General features: G+C 32.1%; 1 long non-coding RNA gene across 1 annotated transcript in view; it reads right to left on the bottom strand.

Moving 5' to 3' along the window:
* The window catches only part of LOC106679457 (uncharacterized), a 220,418-nt gene that overhangs the window by 188,933 nt on the left and 11,858 nt on the right, over positions 1-19,627 (bottom strand). Inside the window, exon 2 of the long non-coding RNA XR_001342964.2 lies at positions 12,567-12,675. This is a non-coding gene — a long non-coding RNA (uncharacterized lncRNA). The remainder of the gene's footprint in view (positions 1-12,566; positions 12,676-19,627) is intronic.

Here is a 19,627-nt window from a genome sequence, read left to right as displayed (position 1 = left end):
AAACGAAAAACGACAGGACTTTTTGAATGCCCTGGTAGATATATATGTCTATTTATTCTAAAATCTTAACCTATTTAAACCCATTGGTTCTTAATCCCTTATCATTAACAATCCCTGATAATACTTCGAGGCATCTGAAAAGAAGATGGCCACTGTATCTTCTAATTTAAAACAATGATTGAAGTACTACCATTGAGTGGTCCCTCCCCAATATTATCCTTGTGGTCATTTACTTATTTTATTTTTTCAGTATAGGTGTCAATTTCAACAAATAAATGAATAAAAAATCAATATACACGCTTAAACATAGGTATTTATTTTATAAGATGGTAAAATGATTTCAGATTGTTGACGCTGAAGATGAGTGAAGAGCACCAAAATGTTAATGTACGAAATCAAAATATTAATCAAAAGGAATTTTCCCAAAAATTCCTGAATAATATTTTTTTATTTCATTTATCTACATATGGAATGTTCTAACTATTTTTTACTTACAGTAAACTATGAATACATTTATAATATGAAAGGAATTGATGAATAACTTAAGCAGATAAAAGGAACAATATTGTTCCAGACCGGAAAAATACTTTCGGAAATAAGAATAGTAATATAGACTTATCATATACCATTAGAAAACCAAAGATTTTAGATAGAATATTGCTATGTATGTACCTATTGAATAATATTGTACGTCGGAATGCCAGGATAATCGCTGAAGGCAATTATTCAAAAATAAGTGAATTAATTAATTAAGATTGAGTCCTACCAATCATAATAATTGGATTTCCTTTCCAAGGTCCTATTTTGTGTTTACCAATTACCAATTAAATACTTTATATTTATATAATATTGTTTCCAATAACTATATAATATAATAAGGAGTGGTATTGTGTAATATTTATTTGCGTTATTTTTAGCCCGGCTAGCTCAGTCGGTAGAGCATGAGACTCTTTTTCCTGGTCGAGTTGTCCTGCCCCTTTTATCCCACCTCGCCTTACAGGTTTCACCTTTTTTGAATCTTATTCCTCATTGGACATAGGCGTGACAACGCCCACTAGGTGAGCATCCTCCCCCCAGGCCCAAGAGGGGGTGGGAAATTTCGGACGTGTCTAAGAAAGTTCTCTACCTGCCTTAATGACTTCTGCTCCGTCGGCATGTGGTACCCATTAACTAGTTGGGAAGAACTGTGGTACACAAAGGTGTGAAAAGCTCTGATACACAAAACCAGAGCGGTTCACAAATATAGGAGTCCCCTTTGTTGACAAGTATCCCTTCTAGGAGGACAGGTATTAGTGCAGATGTGGCTAAATTATTTAACGACATTTATACGATGGTGTAGTTGAATACTATCAATATGTAACATAAACAGTTGTAATATTAATCTTTTTATACATTCTATTCCAACCTTATCATTCACTTTATCAACAATATAGTAGCTGTAATATTAAAAATAAGTTATCTTTGAGAATGACTGGAATGGCCGAAACGTAGGGGTGGATTAACAATAAAATAAACATTTTGAGACAAAATGGATATTTTTTAATATAACTAATAATTAATTAAGTTTTGAATTAACTGTTAAACTCCATAAAATCACTTTTAGTATTTTCAATATTGATTCTATAATAATTTTTTATTGAATAAATTATTAAGATTAGATTGTGAAAACAAAATTAAACTTTTGCAACGAGAAATATTATTAAAAGTACTTTTTTAAAAACTGTTTTTAAATTTTTTTTTTTACCATTTATTTTGTATAATTCTTACCTGTTCAGTGTTATATTTTATCTTCTACTAGTATCAATCTACAGATATATTCTCATATTAATTTACGGTCAACTATTTACACCACATAAAAAATATTCCTGATAGCTATTAATCGTTCCTAATAGTGTTTTACTACCGTCCTTTGTAGGTGAAGTGATCACTTTTGAAATTTTCCTTCCTGAGTGGGGTAAAAAAAAAATGTATACAAACACTATATTATGATCATCACCTCCTCAACCATCTTTCCCTTTAAAGTTAGACACGAAGACAGGCCCGCGGGCTCCGCAGTGACTGAGTCGATGCCCGGGACTCCTCACTGTCCCCTGCCCCGCTGAATAATGGCTGTCCCGAGATGAATCACACTGTTGTTCGTTTACGAACACTGATTTATGGCCATTAGCCCGAGGGAGGAGAGCTTAAATGTCTACTTTATAAAAATAAAAATGAAGCCTATTTCTGTAAGGATTTATAAGCTTATCAGTCATATTCTGTTAGCGACAAGAAGAGTTGGCTTTCCTTCGGTTAATGTAGTACCAGCAGTAGAGTCAAAGAATTCCTTATTTTCAAAACTACATAATTAATGAAACAGATATATTACGATAACTAGACAAAATTAGAATGTTCAGAGAATTGCCATTATTCATCCATTGGTCTGTCCTCTTTTATTTTAATTTCGTAGTCAAAGCTATAGCTAAAGCTATCACAAATTGACATCTTTTTGAAAGAAAGCTTTAAAGAACAAAAAAAAACCTAGCTCAGACAAACATTTATTTGGCGGAGCCAACAATATAACACATCAAAATATAATAAAACAAAATTTTCAAAATAAAATAATGAATATAAGTCAAAATAAAAGACTATAAATTATGATAAATTAAACGAACAACGAAATTAATTACTATTTAAAACAATATACTGTCTGCTACTCCGATAGGTCAGATGAGATATGTCTTGATACTAGCAGGTCTTTTGTTACGAAGTGATAGACACAGCTCGAATGGCCAACTTTAAAAAGTGGTCAAAAGTTGGTGGGCCAACGTCTATACTGATTCAAATCTACGTATCCAATTGTCTTGCCTTAATTAAATTGAATACTATAATTGAATTCACCGGATTCAGTAGCTAATTACCATTAATCACAAGTAAAATGAGATGATTAGGCACAACATAACCCACGCAGATAGGTCCTGATAACGAAATCAGACGAACTCCTAAATGGCGACTATTATGGTGTATACCAGAGCTGGCTTTATCATGGCATTGTACATCTTTAGTTTCAGATTTTTTTGGATTTCATTATTCTTGACACAGAAAAGAAGGCTCTGATGGCACAATGTTATACGCTGGTCTTTCTCAGTCCATTGATCATTTATTGATGTTATTGTGGAGCCGAGGTATTTGAAACTATCTACTTTCGGAAACGATTTGCCGTCAACGCACACCAATTATAGATTCTGTTTTATCTTCATTTATTTACAAGCCGACTTCGTCTACTTCTCTTACTGGAGTCTTTACAAGTCTTTCCAAGTCTTTCCATGTCATTCTGGTTACTTCTTAGTACCACAATGTCGTCCGCGTACGCCAGGACTTTATGGTTCATTACTACGTGCACCCCACTATTTCGCGTTGTTCTTATAAGCACTTTTTCTAGGGTCTCAGACAAGTTATGACTTCAAAGACTCCAGATATTTCTGCTTTTAATTGAATTATGCATTTAGGATCATTCGTACACGCTTTTGTCAGTCTTACAACTTCCTGGGGCTGGGAATACCCAGGAAGTTGTAAGATGTCTGAATCATGATCTTTCAAAGACAGTTTCTGTCTAAGGAATCATTGGTTGCTATAACATTGACAAATAAGGCGTGCACATTCTAGCTCTGTTTCTCATAGTTTTTCGAATATTTGCTGTAGGACGAAGGTATGACTTGGTCTATCCTCTTCTGAACCCTTGGTGGTCACCTATTATATTCTCGTAATAGGGAGATATATAGAGATAATACATATTGTGTGTTAATTGTCTATTTAAATGTTGGTAACTTAAATAAATATATAAATATATTTTAACCCTTATCTTTCATTTCGTTTATTTTGCTCAGACGTTTCGGTCCTCAGCCCATTATTTCCCAAGGACACACCTAAATTTAATTTTCTAAATTCCCTATAAAGATACATATTATTATTATTATTTACAAATCACTCACAATATAATACTAAGTTTCTATTATCATACCTTCCAATTGATTAGTCCAAGTTATTCAATTCAATTATTTTATTCTTCCTATATCAAGTAAATTGTCGAAATCGAATATCTTTAAAAACAAATATATTTATCAATCAATATCACAATAGTTGCTTTTAATAAGTTTCTTAAACTATAATAAAGTAGTCATCTACTTACAAATATTTATACTCTTCTTCTTCTTGTTTTCCTGCTTCGTTTTCTTCTTAATCCTTCCACTTTACCGCAGAGCAGCTTTCTAATAGAGTTGGACTTTGGTCCTTTAGCAGTTTACTGCGCCTATACCAGTCAATTCCTCTCTTGCCAAATGGATTTATAACTGTACTATCCCAAGTATTTCTCAGCCTTCCTCTTATCCTTCCATCGACTCTTGTTTCACATATTATTTCGGTCTTTCTTTCCATAATTATTCCATATGCATAATAAAACCCCCGTATTCCATTTTCTTCTATAATACATTCTGCTGGTTTTACTCGAAGGTTTCTTCTTATTGTATTATTCATGATTGTGTGCCTTCGGGTTTCCCCCACCATCCAATAAGTATGTATATAAGTACCTCAATTTTTGGAGCCTGAATTTGGCTTTTATGTCTATTTATACTCTTATTGCTTCAATTTAAATTTTCAACATATTTTTAAAATACATAATACATCGGTATTGGTATTTGGTGAGGGGAATCAGTCCGGAAAGCGGGCATAGTGGTCCTTTTTACCAACCCTTGGCGGCTTCATTGAAATCTCCACAGCGTACTAACCAAGTTGGGAGTACCACCGAAAAATAAAAATTAACATCCAAGGATAGGAACCGAACCGAACGCAGATCCCAGACCACGACCCAACACGCATGGCCATCGCGTTCCTTCATACAATACATATTGTTATATTATTATCAAAACCTATATTCCTATCAACAATTTATAGTGCTTAATATATTTTATATTTGTTTTTTAAAACATTTATTGTTTTTACGGAAACAGACATTCAATTAAGTGTTAGAGGAGAGTATCTTATTTTTTTCCAGCTTGATTGAAATATAAACACATCGCTACATCTACCATATTTCAAAATAAATAAATATATTTACTTCGATATTTCTGGATACATTCTTTCTATACCATAAAACAGATGAGAATCCCATAGTGATATCTAAAATTATCTGATTGATATTTGTGAGTTAATCCTTCATGAGATGAGACTGGATATACATTGAGTGCTCCCGCTTTGTCAGTACGTCATTTGAATTGCATGTCAGTTGTTCATGTCGATTTACCCGAAACCGTTTATCCTGTTAATATATTCGTCCTTTGTTATTTATTCTGCTTAATTGATATTGTAAAACTCCAATAACTTTCATGCTGCATGTCAGTTGAGATCAAATTTTGTTCCAATTATTTATATGTGTATGATTCTTATTATTCTTTACCACTTTGTTCAAGTCTACTTTCAAACTTCACAATTATACTGTATATTACAAATATATTTACACAGAATATTACACGACAAACAATTAAGGTGAAAGGTTCAATAATTGCTTTTGGATTACAATAATAAATAATGATTTCTAGATAAATCTTTGTGAGGTGAATCATCCATTAAAAATCATGTATCCAATGTATTAAGGACTTTATTCAAAATCTCCCAAAAAATAAATAAAAATAATTAGTTCAGTTATTTGAAAACAATGATTGTAGCCATATTATACGATTTTCGAAAATAATTTTAAAAGTCAAAAATTAAGAAAATCTATTTTTTTTAGAAGAAAAAGCTTGAAATCAATCGATTTGATTCAGTTCGAAATAATATTTCATGACGAAAATGTTTAAAAGAAAAAAGTGCAGTTTAGTTTTTGTAAAATTCAGAATTAAATTTAGATTTGTTTACATAAACAAAATAAATTAAAGAAAAATATTAGAATTTTCTACTTCAACCATTTCATTTTCAGCTACAGCAACTTAGAAAAAAAAGGAGTTTGGTATTATAATACCTAAATAAAATAAAAAAATTGCTAATAAACTACTGACTATGTATTTCGAAAATCACTCAGACCAAGGGCGAACCCAGAACCAAAAGTGGGAGAGGGGCGAAAACTATGATCGTTCAGGTTGCAACATTTCAGCATCGAAAAGATAAATGAAACCAAAATTCTAAGGAAATTATATACAATTATATCAATGAGTTATTAGCTATAACAATTATTTGATTTTTAAAAAAATTAAATTATTTTAAATTAATAATTTTTCTTACTTGTAGGGTTAGTGGAAGGGGGGGGGCAGCACTCCCCGCTGGGTACACTCAGAGTAATAATATAACAATATAAGAATCCTAAAATTCTGAAAAAGCAACACCCCAATACTTTTATAATAACTTAAAAGTAGTGAAATTTAGTGTTAAAAAAACATTGAATTTAAACAATATTTGATACATCAATGTATCGATGGATTATTAAGTGTTCAAAAAATGAAAAATAATTTTTTTTTACGTTCCTGATTTTTGGTGAACTCTGAAATTATTATCATGGTAATTATTAAATAAAAGGACAAAATGAAAGATAAGGAGTATGATGTCCTAATAATATTTTTTTTTTTATATATTCTATTTCGATTTATCTGACTTTCTCACTTTAATTTTGGTTGGTCCCAAATCAATATATGTAATAAATAATTTAATTTTTATTAAATGGATAGTGAACTAAACTTAAAAATAAATAATAAATTAAATGTTTAAAGATCATTAATAATTAGAAACGAAATAAATACAATTCTGTATCAACATAAGTAAAGAAAAATAAATAGTCAAAGGAACACCTTATTACAGTTATAAAAAAGATATTAGAACTGTTGAAAAAAATAATGCTATTCAATTCATTTTCCTCAGCCTTAAAGTATTATCCCTTATATTATGAAAACTTGTAAGTACGATTTTTATTATGTAATAAAAAAATGAAGATTTTCTTCCAGAGACATCCTTTTCTGTGACACATATTTATTTTTTTCTTACATCAAAATCTCTTTCAAGATGCCTATAGAATTTTTTAAATGGTATAAATATTGCTTCGACCGTACGAGGTATCTCATTTTCAGACAAATGTTTTGAAAATATAGATTGTTTAAAATCGTTGCTATGTTAAACATAGATTTATACAGCCAGTACAATGTAAGAGGAAATTAATTATGACATTAAACTCTGTGCTAACAATCTGCCCCGTGGAGCACGTAGGAACCATATCTATAAAGTTTCCATCAGATAGCCGATTAATACACAAAATTATTTCTCCCTCCAAATATGTTCCCTTTACTAATTGCCGCTGTAGCGCTATCTAGATGCGAAGCTGAACATGCTTCAAAGCAATAAATGTTAAGGACATAATTCATTCATTGCTGGTTGGCTATACGTCCATCTGGTCCTCCGTAATAGCCGATGTAATTTTGAAGCGGCTATCTTGCTTGGGAATTAGCCGGCTATAAACAAAACATTACTCCCGGCTAATCTCTGGATGCCGTGAACACCACGACCCATCCTCGACTTCGCATGTTTCCGATAACCGCTTACTTGTTAGGGCCGTCCTCTCCTGCATAATGTCCTCATTAAATGATAGCAGAGAGAGCTAATATATTCATTGCATAGTTAAGTGTTTTTTCAAAAATATCAGAAAATGTTTTATTAGGCTACTCAATTTTAAATTAAGGCAAATCCTGTTAGATCAAGTAGTCTGGAGGGCGCAGGTCGCTTCTGCTCGTATTATGACTGTGGAAAAATCCTGTATCATGCTAGTTCCTTTTGCGTTTTTAGTCACCTCTCGTCTTTCGGTATCCTTTATAACTATATCCTTCCGGAATATTTTCGTCTATCTTGTGGTTTCCACTAATTCACACTCATAGATTCTCCAGTGAGGACGCCTGGCCATCTCTCTTAATCCTTGTGATGGAAGTCATTTTATCGCAGGAGGAATTCGGGACATATTTCTCCTTCTAATGCATTCCTAGATTTATGAGATATTTTGCTTTATGACCTATTGCATAAAATAGAGGCTTCTGGCATTGCCAACTTGTCTTTTATTCACAATATACTGGCGGAGTAGAGAGGCAACATGGGCTAATCGTTTGTATAGTTAATCAGCTAAGGTTATCAACATTTCTAAACAAGCTAATGTGACCAGGATTATATAGGAGGAGGTAAGAGATATTATCCATGAGGTAACCTATGATAACCAGAGTGGGAGGTTAGAGTTTTCATTCCTTGGGACCTGCGCCACTGCTGCCATGTGGTTACTAAGGTGACCCTCCACACTCTCATCTACATTGACCTTATTACAGTTATGTACTGTTTCAGTTGTTGGATTTTTCTACTGATATGAGATATGCTATATTTGGCCTGTATTAATGTAATAATATTTTCTGTACCTATGAAGCCTGAATCGGTGAAATGCTGATTGGCTATAAGTAATAATATTTACGTAAGATAAATCATAACTATTTTTTTCGGCGCCAGGACGTTTAAAATAAAGTAAGAAATATAAAAGAATTATAATTTACGTGGATATTGAACTGCTATAAATTTATCTCGAGAGGTAAGAGGCAAGCTGATGATAGCAGTACTTTGTACGCAAGTACTGTAGCTAGAAAAATGGTTGTGAAAGGAGGTGATTTGGTCAGAATCACGCTCGACCGCTTGATTTTTACCAATTAAGAGTACCCATATAATGAAGCTGAGTGGACACTGGAGGGCTCCTGAACCCACAAGTGTTGACTCAAGAATACATTAAAACAGAAAATAATTATCTGTTACAGCCGGATTTGAACCCGGGCCCTTGGAGTTAGAAGAACAGTGTCTTACCACAGTTCTGCCCACTCCCACGCTGAACAACTAGACCAAAAAAAAAAGTAGAGACAGTTGATCATTATCTCAAAAAAATCGTATACGCCCACTAGTGGAGCGGTCCCTCCATGTTATTGTACCCCGGCCATGTTTATATTGTATATACATAGATTTAGTCTTAGAATAAAATCTCTACATATTATAGATGGTATTTAAATAAACTTGGGATGTTAAAAAATATATATATGTATGCATTTTTAATGGTCCGTAGTAAATAAATAACTAGTCAAGCATACTAGCTATTTTAGATAATTTTTTAACGTTTAAAAGGTTGATAATAGATACGTATTGGCCCTTTTACTAGTTGTTAAAACGAATGTTAATTTGTGTTGTTTTGATAAAATCTATAACTAAAAGCTTTCCAGAAAGAATATGGAATCTACACATGGAAAATACTGAAATGAAATCTAACCTTAAGCTTTTAAGTCTAAAGTGCAAGTCAATTTTACATACAAGTCAGTATCTGTATGTACAAACTTTAATTTTTCTAAGAGTTGTTATGCGGATAGCCACTAAAATATGTTATTCACTAGTTTCTGTTATATAAAAATATTATTCGTTAAAGCTAATATCCTTAAGGACCTTTCCCATAATTCATCCCTTCCTGACGCATCGTCATTACTGACCTCATATGTTGAGGAAGTCACCGGAAGAGGGCTCTGATGCGGCCAAATGCAACGGAGCTAATAAAACGCCGGAGCGGATTGATGGAGCAACCGCTGGAGCCGCACATTAATCATGGAGAAGTGGAATTTTAATCAAGAATTCCAGGAGGGGGAACGTGCCCCTTTGTGGGAGCGTCTGGAATCTCCAGATATTGCCGCCTCTGGGATGACACTTGTCTAACTGTGCCGGTCACCGTATCCAACGTCTGTGTCCTCCCATACGTCCCCGCGCCATTCTCAGCTCCACCGTATTACTTTTAGGTTAAATATAAGGAAATCTGCTTTGTGAGCCAATATTATCAACTTGAATAACGTACTATTTTATTACATCAATATATTATTGAAAAAATTGTATTTATATTATCATTAGTAGGCACACTGTACGGCAACTATATATATACTGATGAGTAGATAGTGGATTATATATATATATATGAGATAGAGAGAAAAATAATTATTTTTTTAGAAATTTATTTAGGCACCATTTTTTAAAACAAATTCTTTGTAATGGCAGATAAGTTTTTTAATTACAATGGAATTCACAAAACCATGGATTCCAGTGGCTGAAACTGAAAACGACAATATCCTTGGAAATTACAACACTTGTCTACTGAATATTATATTTAAAAAAATTCGTGAAAACAAAAATTGTAATTTTTACATTTTTCTTTTTTTTTTATTCCATCACACCAATCCTATGGAAGAAAATTTTATTTAAACATTAAAATTTCCCATCTCCTTTGTGTATAAAATTGTATTATCATTAAACCTAGTAAGAATTATTGTTAATGAAAATTAAACTCCCAACACGATGCCTAATTATAGAGATTCATCAGCATTTTAGGAAGACACATCCAATTCTGTTAAATCTTTGTACCTTTGTTGGAACAATCCATATAATTACTACCTGTCCGATTGTGGTTTACATTAACGGATCGGCATACGATTCAATAGTAACGATATCAGAGGCGCTTGGAAGACAGTGGGTGCCGATTTATGGAATATTTGGTGAAGGGAGAGGATGAGATATTGGGATGACTATTAATTGTCCCTCTTTGTGACGACGACACAATGAGACTGATCCCGGACCAATCGGATCATCTCCAACAATTGTCTGAACCCATTGTGTCCCCTCCGCCCTAAGCCCTTCCTCTGATTTAAATAGGTAATCACCAGTTAGGCACGCCCGACCGCCGCTCTAGGACGTCCTGTCTATTTCGGGACCTTCCAGGATTTCAGATATTGTTGAAAATTATAGAGTTTGAAAATAATCCTTCGAAAGATTATTATTATAATTACCGGTAGCCCTTTGAGGATCTGCTGAAAACACTATATTATGATAAATTAACGGAGCGTGAATTGTATCTATAGATTCTTATATCTATGAACTGTATTTCGAACTAATTTCTGCAGAGGTGTGTTCGGATTACTGTAGAGTTTGAATATAATTAAAGAAAGTATTGAGACAAATTGAAAATCAACAGTATGAATTTATTTTTTACAATTTTTATATAGTTTGAAGTTTTATAATATTAATCTTTTGTTAAAGAAGTTGGTTTTTTTTCGACAGGTGATATGAGTTCTATAACATCGCTGGCCACTAGCCCTATTCCGGGCGGCTACACTTTGTTTTTCTTTTTTATGCCAATTAATGTTATGTGACGATTTAATTTGTTACAATTATCATATTGTTCATTTATTTATTGGATTTATTTAAAACGTGATAAAATATAAATGAGTTCACCACAAAATTTGTATTACGCATATTTTAATTAAATTAGTTTTACAGAATCAAATGATTTAAACAATAGATATTATGCATTTCTAATCCCAATAAAATAAAATATGAATACTTTCATAGGAATTACATTACCCGATAACAGAACTGTGTAAAAATTTCCACTTTCGATTTTCATGGTATCAATAAATTGCCAATAGATATTCCCTATAGGGAAGTTAAAAATGTCCTTTATATATGTTTACTTATGTTTAAAAACAAAAATGTTATTGCTTGCTGTTATTCTTTAAAAAAAAGTAATTTTTTTTTAATGCCACTTCGGATTACCGAGATGACACTACATCCTCAATCTCATCCACTATAAAATGGATTGTTTATGTGAAAAAAAAAAACTTTCAAGTAGAATATAACTTATTCTATATTTTGCTTGTACAACGCTTCGGGACAATTATCCCACACTCATTACCATTGCAATCCTAAAATTAAGTTAATACTATCAATAATTTTTATCTATGTTATATGATCTTCCATCTTGAAATCATGACTTCTATATACTTATAGTTTAAAATTGGTTTATAATTACATAATTTAAATTATTGTCTTTCACTGGTGGTACATTCATTTATCTCTGTAGCACAAACGAATGCTATCTATATCTATAGACATTACCTCTTTGGACCATATCAATATGCCCACTATGTTGTTTTATTACCTCCCTATTGATATGTCCAATTTTAATCTTTTGTGCAATTTAAGTTAAAAAATATGATTTTTTATGTTTGGACAATTTTATTCTCACATATTATTTATATTTTTATGGCTAATATATTTATTATATCGGCATAATGAGTATTTAAATGTCGGTTTTATAGTTTACCGTGTCTTTAATATTTTTTAGTTATATGGATTGCTTCCAAAAACCTTCTACTTTTAGTGTTTTTGTGTCATGTCTATGATTGTGGGATTTTTGAAGTTATATTTATGGTTTAACGTTAAGCTATTAGCCAGTGTGGTGCAATTTATATTTTTTATATTTATACAGTTTGGGACATGATGCATGACCCTTGTTTCCAGTTTTTAGGATGTCTCTCCAATATATATTTTTTCAGAATCTAGCTAAGAAGAAAATCCAGAACTAGCTTTATCATTTTTTTTCTTTTAATGAAGAATTACTTTATCATTTCTTCTACAATCATATCATTAAAATTATGAGTACAAAGTACAAAATACTACAACTACGCAAGAGACTACTAAGCCATGCTACAGCATATACTGCTGGTTACCTTCAGGGTCGTAGAGGGGGTCCGACAGACTGGGTCGGACGAAGGCCTCTATGATGGCTGCCGTGGTGGCGGATCTGAAGAACTGGTTGGATCGGGTGCTTCTCCGCACCTGCCACATCACATACACACCTCCTCCAATCACACTATAGTAATTAGCACTAATTTAGCTATATATATTTATTATGTATAGTAAACACTTTATGACACATCATTCTTTAGAGTGACAGGGGAAAATATATTTCTTACATTACATTTATTTGTGGAATGGTTAATAAGTAAACATTTTTGGATAAAGAAGTATTAGAGTCTGTCTTAATAAAGAGAATTTAAATTTATTAAATACAATCCAAAACCCTACGTAAAATCCTTGATGCTCCTTATTACGTTACAAATAAACTCATCCACAAAGACCTTAACATCCCATTCGTTGCAGATTTGACCCAAAACAGATATGCGTCTTTTCATTGCAAACTCCTTACCCATCCTAACCCATTAATTCTTAATATCTCATCCTTAACAATCCCTGATCATCCTACGAGGCGTCTGAAAAGAAGATGGCCAAGGGACATTCTAATTTAAATTAATGCTTAAAGTGCCACCAATGGGTGGTTCCTTCCCAACATTTTCAAGTCTAAATGAAACATAAAACATATTTACTTATTGCATTTATTATTTGTACAGTTGTAAATCACATTAAATAAATAAATTTAAAAAAATAAAAGTTTTTTGAAACATTTTTCAGTTTCTAATTGTCCACAAGACCTGCGTCTCTTTGTTAATATTTTTGTTACTGTATATTCACTAGTAGTTGATACCTCAAAAGCAAAATGAAATAATAATATTACTTAAAGAGCTATAAGAGCTGAAATATTTGAAGTAATACGGCAAAAAGCAATAGAACCCAATGTAAATATTTTCCTATTATAACTCACATGAGGGATGTTTTTTTCCCTTGTGCAGTGAGAGGTCACACATCGCATTAATTGCTATCCAAATTAATAACATGGTTGGTATACAAAATTTGATGATCATTTTTTGTTTTTTTTAATGTCATGGAAATAGTAATTTAAAATTTATAATGCACTGCACGAGAGTGTCTTTCGATATTGAACTGGCTTTTGATCGAGTCTGGCACCCGAGACTGCTTTAAAAACTATGCAAATTCCTTCCTCCTACAAACTTTCTCATCATCCGTTTCTTTCTCACTGATGGATTATTCAAAGTAAATCACAATGGTTCCTATTCATCCCTCTACTCTCAGACCGCTGGTGTTCCTCAAAATAGTATCCTTGGTCCCATCCACTACACAGTCTATACAACTGACCTCCTAACACTATTCTCACCCCGTATACTGATGACACATGTGTGGTAACAGTAATAATAATAACCCTTTGATGGCATCCCAAACTCTCCAATCCCATATCTCAACCCTCAAAGACTGGTGCCGAAATTGGGGATAAAAATAAATCCCAACGAACCACCTTTACTCTTCATCGTAAACCACCTGGCAGCCCTACAATACACTTTAATAATGTTGGTCTTACTCCCATAGAACAGATCAGCTACCTTGGACTACATCTGGACTAACGCTTAACTTGGCTTCTTCACACAAAACTGAAAATAAAGGAAACTACATGTCGATTCCGACTATTACATCATTTACCAGACAAGCGGTCTAAACATTCAATTCATTACAATAGATTGATCTACAAAACTATAATAAGGCCAATCTGGACATACTGAGTTGAGCTTTGGGGCTCCACTAAACCTTCGAATTCCTCTCCAAATAACTCAAAACTAGTATCATCATTGATAAAACATTAGTTTGATTTCATAGTACTGCTGCAGTTAATTAATTTTTCAAATTACACATGTGTCACAATACACATTACATTAACTGGTAAAAACGTAAACTAGTCAAGTTATGGGGCCAAGAGTTCCACGAAGTAAAAATATTTTTGACTGCTGTAAGTTAAAAAAAAATCAGTATTCCTCAAATGACGACTGATGGTAAAACTTACGAAGTTAAAATGAATAGTCGTAACGTTATTTTCATGACAGATTTCTATGCAAGTAGTTGATATTGCCTGACTACTGGAACCTCCTAGCCTGTCCTATCGACGGCGGGACACTTCCGCTCGCCCCTGGAAGTGGATGCTAAAACAATCTAATCCGTGAGCCCCCCTCCGCCCCTGGCCAGGTAATTACCCCCTTTTGCCCCTTGGCCATTTGGGGTCCCAACCATCGATCTATGACGTCACTTCCGACAGTTTTTCTCGGTAGCCTCCTTCTGATAGCACCAAGAGGTGGCTCCATCTTAAAACGAAAGAGATCTTTTATTTTGGAACAAAACTTTTTTTTGTTCTTATGAACGATAGTTCATATTGAAAACGATATCAAACTCCATTTATAATTAGAAATTACAATTGTATATCAACCGACTAAAACCCAAACAGCAGGTATTGTGTACATCATTTATATTTGGTAATATCAATTATATAAAACATATAAAGATGTTATATATTTGTATGCTTCATGCTATTATTTATTTTATTAAAACATAGACACTTTTTTAAATTTTAATAAATACGAAGAAAGTATTCGAAGGTTTTGTACTTCAGTAATCTAAATTTATTTAAAAAAATAATAATAACTAAATGAAAAATATTTGATCACTTAAATAACTCTTAAATATTATATTGGATTTTTTTTTATCCTTGACCGTTTAATTGTCTTCCTTTTTTGTTCTTAGTTAAATGCGAATTTTATATTGCGATCGGTAAAATCGCAATAATAATCAATAAATTAGGTCTTTCTATAATTGTTAATTTTTAAAAATAAAAATTAACTAAAGTTATGAAAAGTTTAATAATCAGGATAAACCTAAAAGTAGGTTGTAAGACATCAAGTAATCAAGGTTAATACATAAACATATAAAAATAATAAGCATTTTTCAATTCATATAGTGATTTTTATGAATGTGCACTAAGTTAATTGAATGTGAATTTATAAATGATGTAAATTTAAAATTGAATGTAATAAAGGTTGATAAAGATCTAACTTCTTCTAATTAAATAATTTGTAGATAATGGATGGGTTGTCCAAAACGTTGCTCTGAAGATAAAATAAAGGTTTTTTTTTTTTTCTTTTAAAAATAAGTGGAAAATATTTTATAGCCTTAGCCACAGATTGAATAATGAAGATTTACATGGAATAATTCTACTTATCAAAAGTTATTATTATTATTTTTTTCAAATTACTGCTAGTAATTCATCATAGTGAGAAATATTTACATTTTTCTAGCCTCGATATTGGAACTAAATATTCATTTGGGCTAGTTAGGCCTCGCAAATGGTAGCCTTTGTGGAGGTTAATGGCGATTGAGGCTAGACAGGGAGGTACAGAGGGGGGGCGGTGGAGGGCATAAATTAGCAAGGCAATTCCCGCCGAGAGGAGTGCACTAAAGGAGCTGCCGATGTGCCCCCCGTCTTATCCATATTGTAGCCCCCTCCCCGGGCCCCCTTCCCTTAAAACTAAATAGATTTACCTTAGCTGCTAAGTCTCTCCTACCATCAAACGCTGAGGGGCATCTACATATGCTAATAAACCCTTTACAGTTTAGTCACTGTCAGGGTCCGCGACCTTTAGTACATTGGGTTTTATTTATAGGCTTAAATTCACAACAAAAATTAAAAATATATATTTTTTTATTTACACTAACGAATATATGTGATATATAGTAACGAGATGGAATACATAGGAAGTACTGCGATCGTGTAAAATTTCGAATACCAGTTTTCGATGGAAATACACGTTTTGTACAAATCCCGCAATATGGTCTCTGCGTCTAAACAGCCTGGATCAAAAACAAAAAGTATGTCGATGACCGGTTAAATGCTTTTTAATATCAAATAGTTGTTAACCCATTGCAAAAATCTGACCAGGTTTAAATGCGGATTTAAAAAAAAAAAAATATATATATATATAAATAAATAATTGACCGTATAATTTCAAATATGAAGAAGATGGTCAGAATTCGGTCAAAAGAACAAAGAAGTTAACAACTATTTATTTCAAGATAATAGCTTTACAGACTTCTCTTATACAGGTAAATAAATACAAAGTGGTGCAAAACGTCGGAAAATAAACAGTTAACTATTTTCATACTATTAAATTTGTTTATTTAAAATTAAAATAAACAGGTCTCATTGTTAGCAATAATAATCAATGGAAACGTGAAATATATTAAAGAACTTTATAAATAACTAAAGAAGAAAAAAAAGAGAAATAGGAACATAGAAACAGATTCCACAAGGATCTCGTTATCTTCTCTTAAAACTGTTGTATGTCAAAATTGTTATATGTCATTTCCTTCACTAAGCACAGAATTAAATTGAAATGGCATCGAATGTGGGCAAATGTTACTAGCAATAAATTACGAGAAATTTATTAGAAGTGATGTTTCTCCTTGGATATCATCCACTAGAAATGTGCGCAGAGAGGAGGTGATTTTGACGAGCCTTCGATTAGGTCATACGCTAGGTCAGTTATCTTATGGCCCGCGATTATCCACCTGTATGCCTGACTTGCGGAACACGCCTTAAGGTAAATCACCTCTTAACCGAATGCCAACCATACTTCGTATGAACTACCAACAGATCTCCATTCAATTTTGCCGGATAACAATCAGACTGTAGATGAACTTTTCGAATTTTTGAATCACTCAAAACAGTACCAAAAAATTTAATAAAATTTTACCACAATTTCCCATTTTTTAATAGTTATACATTTAAATTCGGCAAAGAAGACAAAATTCGAAGATTAAGACAATAAGACGATTAAAAATTTCGGATATTAAGGAAATAAAGTCTAATAAAAATTTTGGATATAAGGGCTATAATAAAAAAAACTGTTATCTTAAAAACTGTATTCTTGGCTGGAGCGAAATTTATATCCCTTACTCCTACCTCGAGAAACCCTTAAATATGAATTTTTATAACAACGAAAAAATAGAAATTTTTGAAAAAAAAAAATATATATATAAATGAGGAACCTCGGTTCCTACCAAATTGGTGATGGATGTGTGAACAGTTTCGCGCAAAAAAGAAAAGTCGTTAAAAACTGAAGTTACATACATAAGGCCTCGACATATCAAAGATGTTGTGTGGATTTGAGGCCAAAGAACTACTGACTGACATCATTGACCATTTTTTTAAATATTTGTTTAATTATTTAACTAGATGTATCTGAGATGCCAACTTGAACGTGGCAATTTATAGCAATTTATAATTACTCGGTAAATTTCGGTATAAAAAGTGATCTTTCAAATCACCGATGTTGAAGTAGTATGACAGGATTTAAATTCGTAATTTTCAAAATAAGCTGAAGTACGTTTATTATTGTTTATGTGAAATAATCAACAATCTCAGATTGTTAATAATATTATAAAATGTTTAAAATGGACTATTAAAGAATTTGATTCTTAACTAAAGAAGAAATGGCCGAAAACGCCATATATAAGGCGTCGATATATCTAGGATGTAATTAATATGGAATTAGTAGCTGTATTAATATTATTTTACGGTTGTTTTAAGATAATTCAGTTTATTATTAAGTTTAATGTAGTGGAGTAAAGCATATCACCTTAATAGTTTTGTATTATCCAGTCTGTTTTATCTTTTATTTATTGTTTTTGTAATGGAGCATTAGACTCAGGTATTGTAACTCTATCTTTAGTGTTATGAAATTTGTACAAGACTTAATCTTTCAAATGTTTATTTTATTCTCTTCTTATTTTTTCTGATCTAAGACTCTAAAACCCATCTACTATTCATGTAATGTAATTCAATAGCGACGTGTCGCAAAATTAATAAATAGTTTATCATTATATTTATTATTATTAAATTTGATTCTAAAAGCACCGAGACGTAACAATTTATTCAAATTTACATGGATTTATATGAATTAAAAAACCTATTCCCTTCAATGCATGTGTTCAGTACCTAATAAAGAAGTACTCTTTCTTGATCTACGGTTGTGCAAGGAAGTGGTGTGGTCAGGACCACACTCAACCGTCAGGTTTTCCCCGCTAATTAAGAGCACTTTGGTTGGATGTGTCCCAAGAGAGCTTCACGACTAATATAACAGAATAAATAATGGTCTGCCACAGTCGGACATGAACCTAGAGATAGGAATACGTTAATTAGAATTCGTTAATTACACTTTTGTTTACAGAATATTTTTTTAATAAAGGTTACTTGTAATCAGTATCGGGTTGAAAAGGAGAAAACTAATCTGGTCCAAACGTTTCAAAGAAAATATATTTTTTATCGGTCACATTCTGATTTCAGGAAAATACTAGTAATGAAGAATAATAATAATACTTAAACAATATGGCCACTAGCTAATCACATAATGAGAAATTAGAAAGATGAAAGGAGAATAGTTAGCGGGTATATTTCTAGTTAAGGTAATCTCTGGAAATTACCTTGCAGAAACAAGAGCAATACAATATTGTAGCAAAGTTAGTAATCTTGCTCTCGAGATTAGGCCAAGGCATTGCCTTATTAGAACTTTGCGAGCCAGATTTGGTACACCTGACTACTGGAATAATGTAACCAACTCGAAATGCAACTAATGATCTAATAAATGGATGAATAGAAATTATATTATACACTATTCTGAACGTTTTGAATGCATAAAGCATGGTTATATCATAAAAGCTAAGAAATGCATTTTTATTACTGATTATATCTAAAAAACAGTTGCATCCATCATTTTTTCTTTAAAAATGAAATATAAAGGGGAAAAATTTATTAAAATATAAATATAAAGTTGTGCTGCCCAAGTTCATTGGGTTCGTAGTCACACAGCATACTTATTTTAGTCTAATCAGACGATATTTTTAATCTAACAACAAACAAGCCTATAAAAGTATATAATAATAATTTTTTTTTTTTTTTTTGAGAGAAGAAGAGATTTATTTATTGATAGATATTACAATCTGCCACACAGTTGTGGGCAATAGGTAATATTGATAAATGATCACATACATACTAAAA

The sequence above is a fragment of the Halyomorpha halys genome, unplaced genomic scaffold (assembly GCF_000696795.3).
Source record: "Halyomorpha halys isolate HHAL.00 unplaced genomic scaffold, Hhal_1.1 Scaffold205.1, whole genome shotgun sequence".
NCBI lineage: Eukaryota > Metazoa > Arthropoda > Insecta > Hemiptera > Pentatomidae > Halyomorpha > Halyomorpha halys.
Note: the sequence above shows the minus strand (reverse complement) of the source record. Positions and strands in the feature narration are given on the sequence as shown.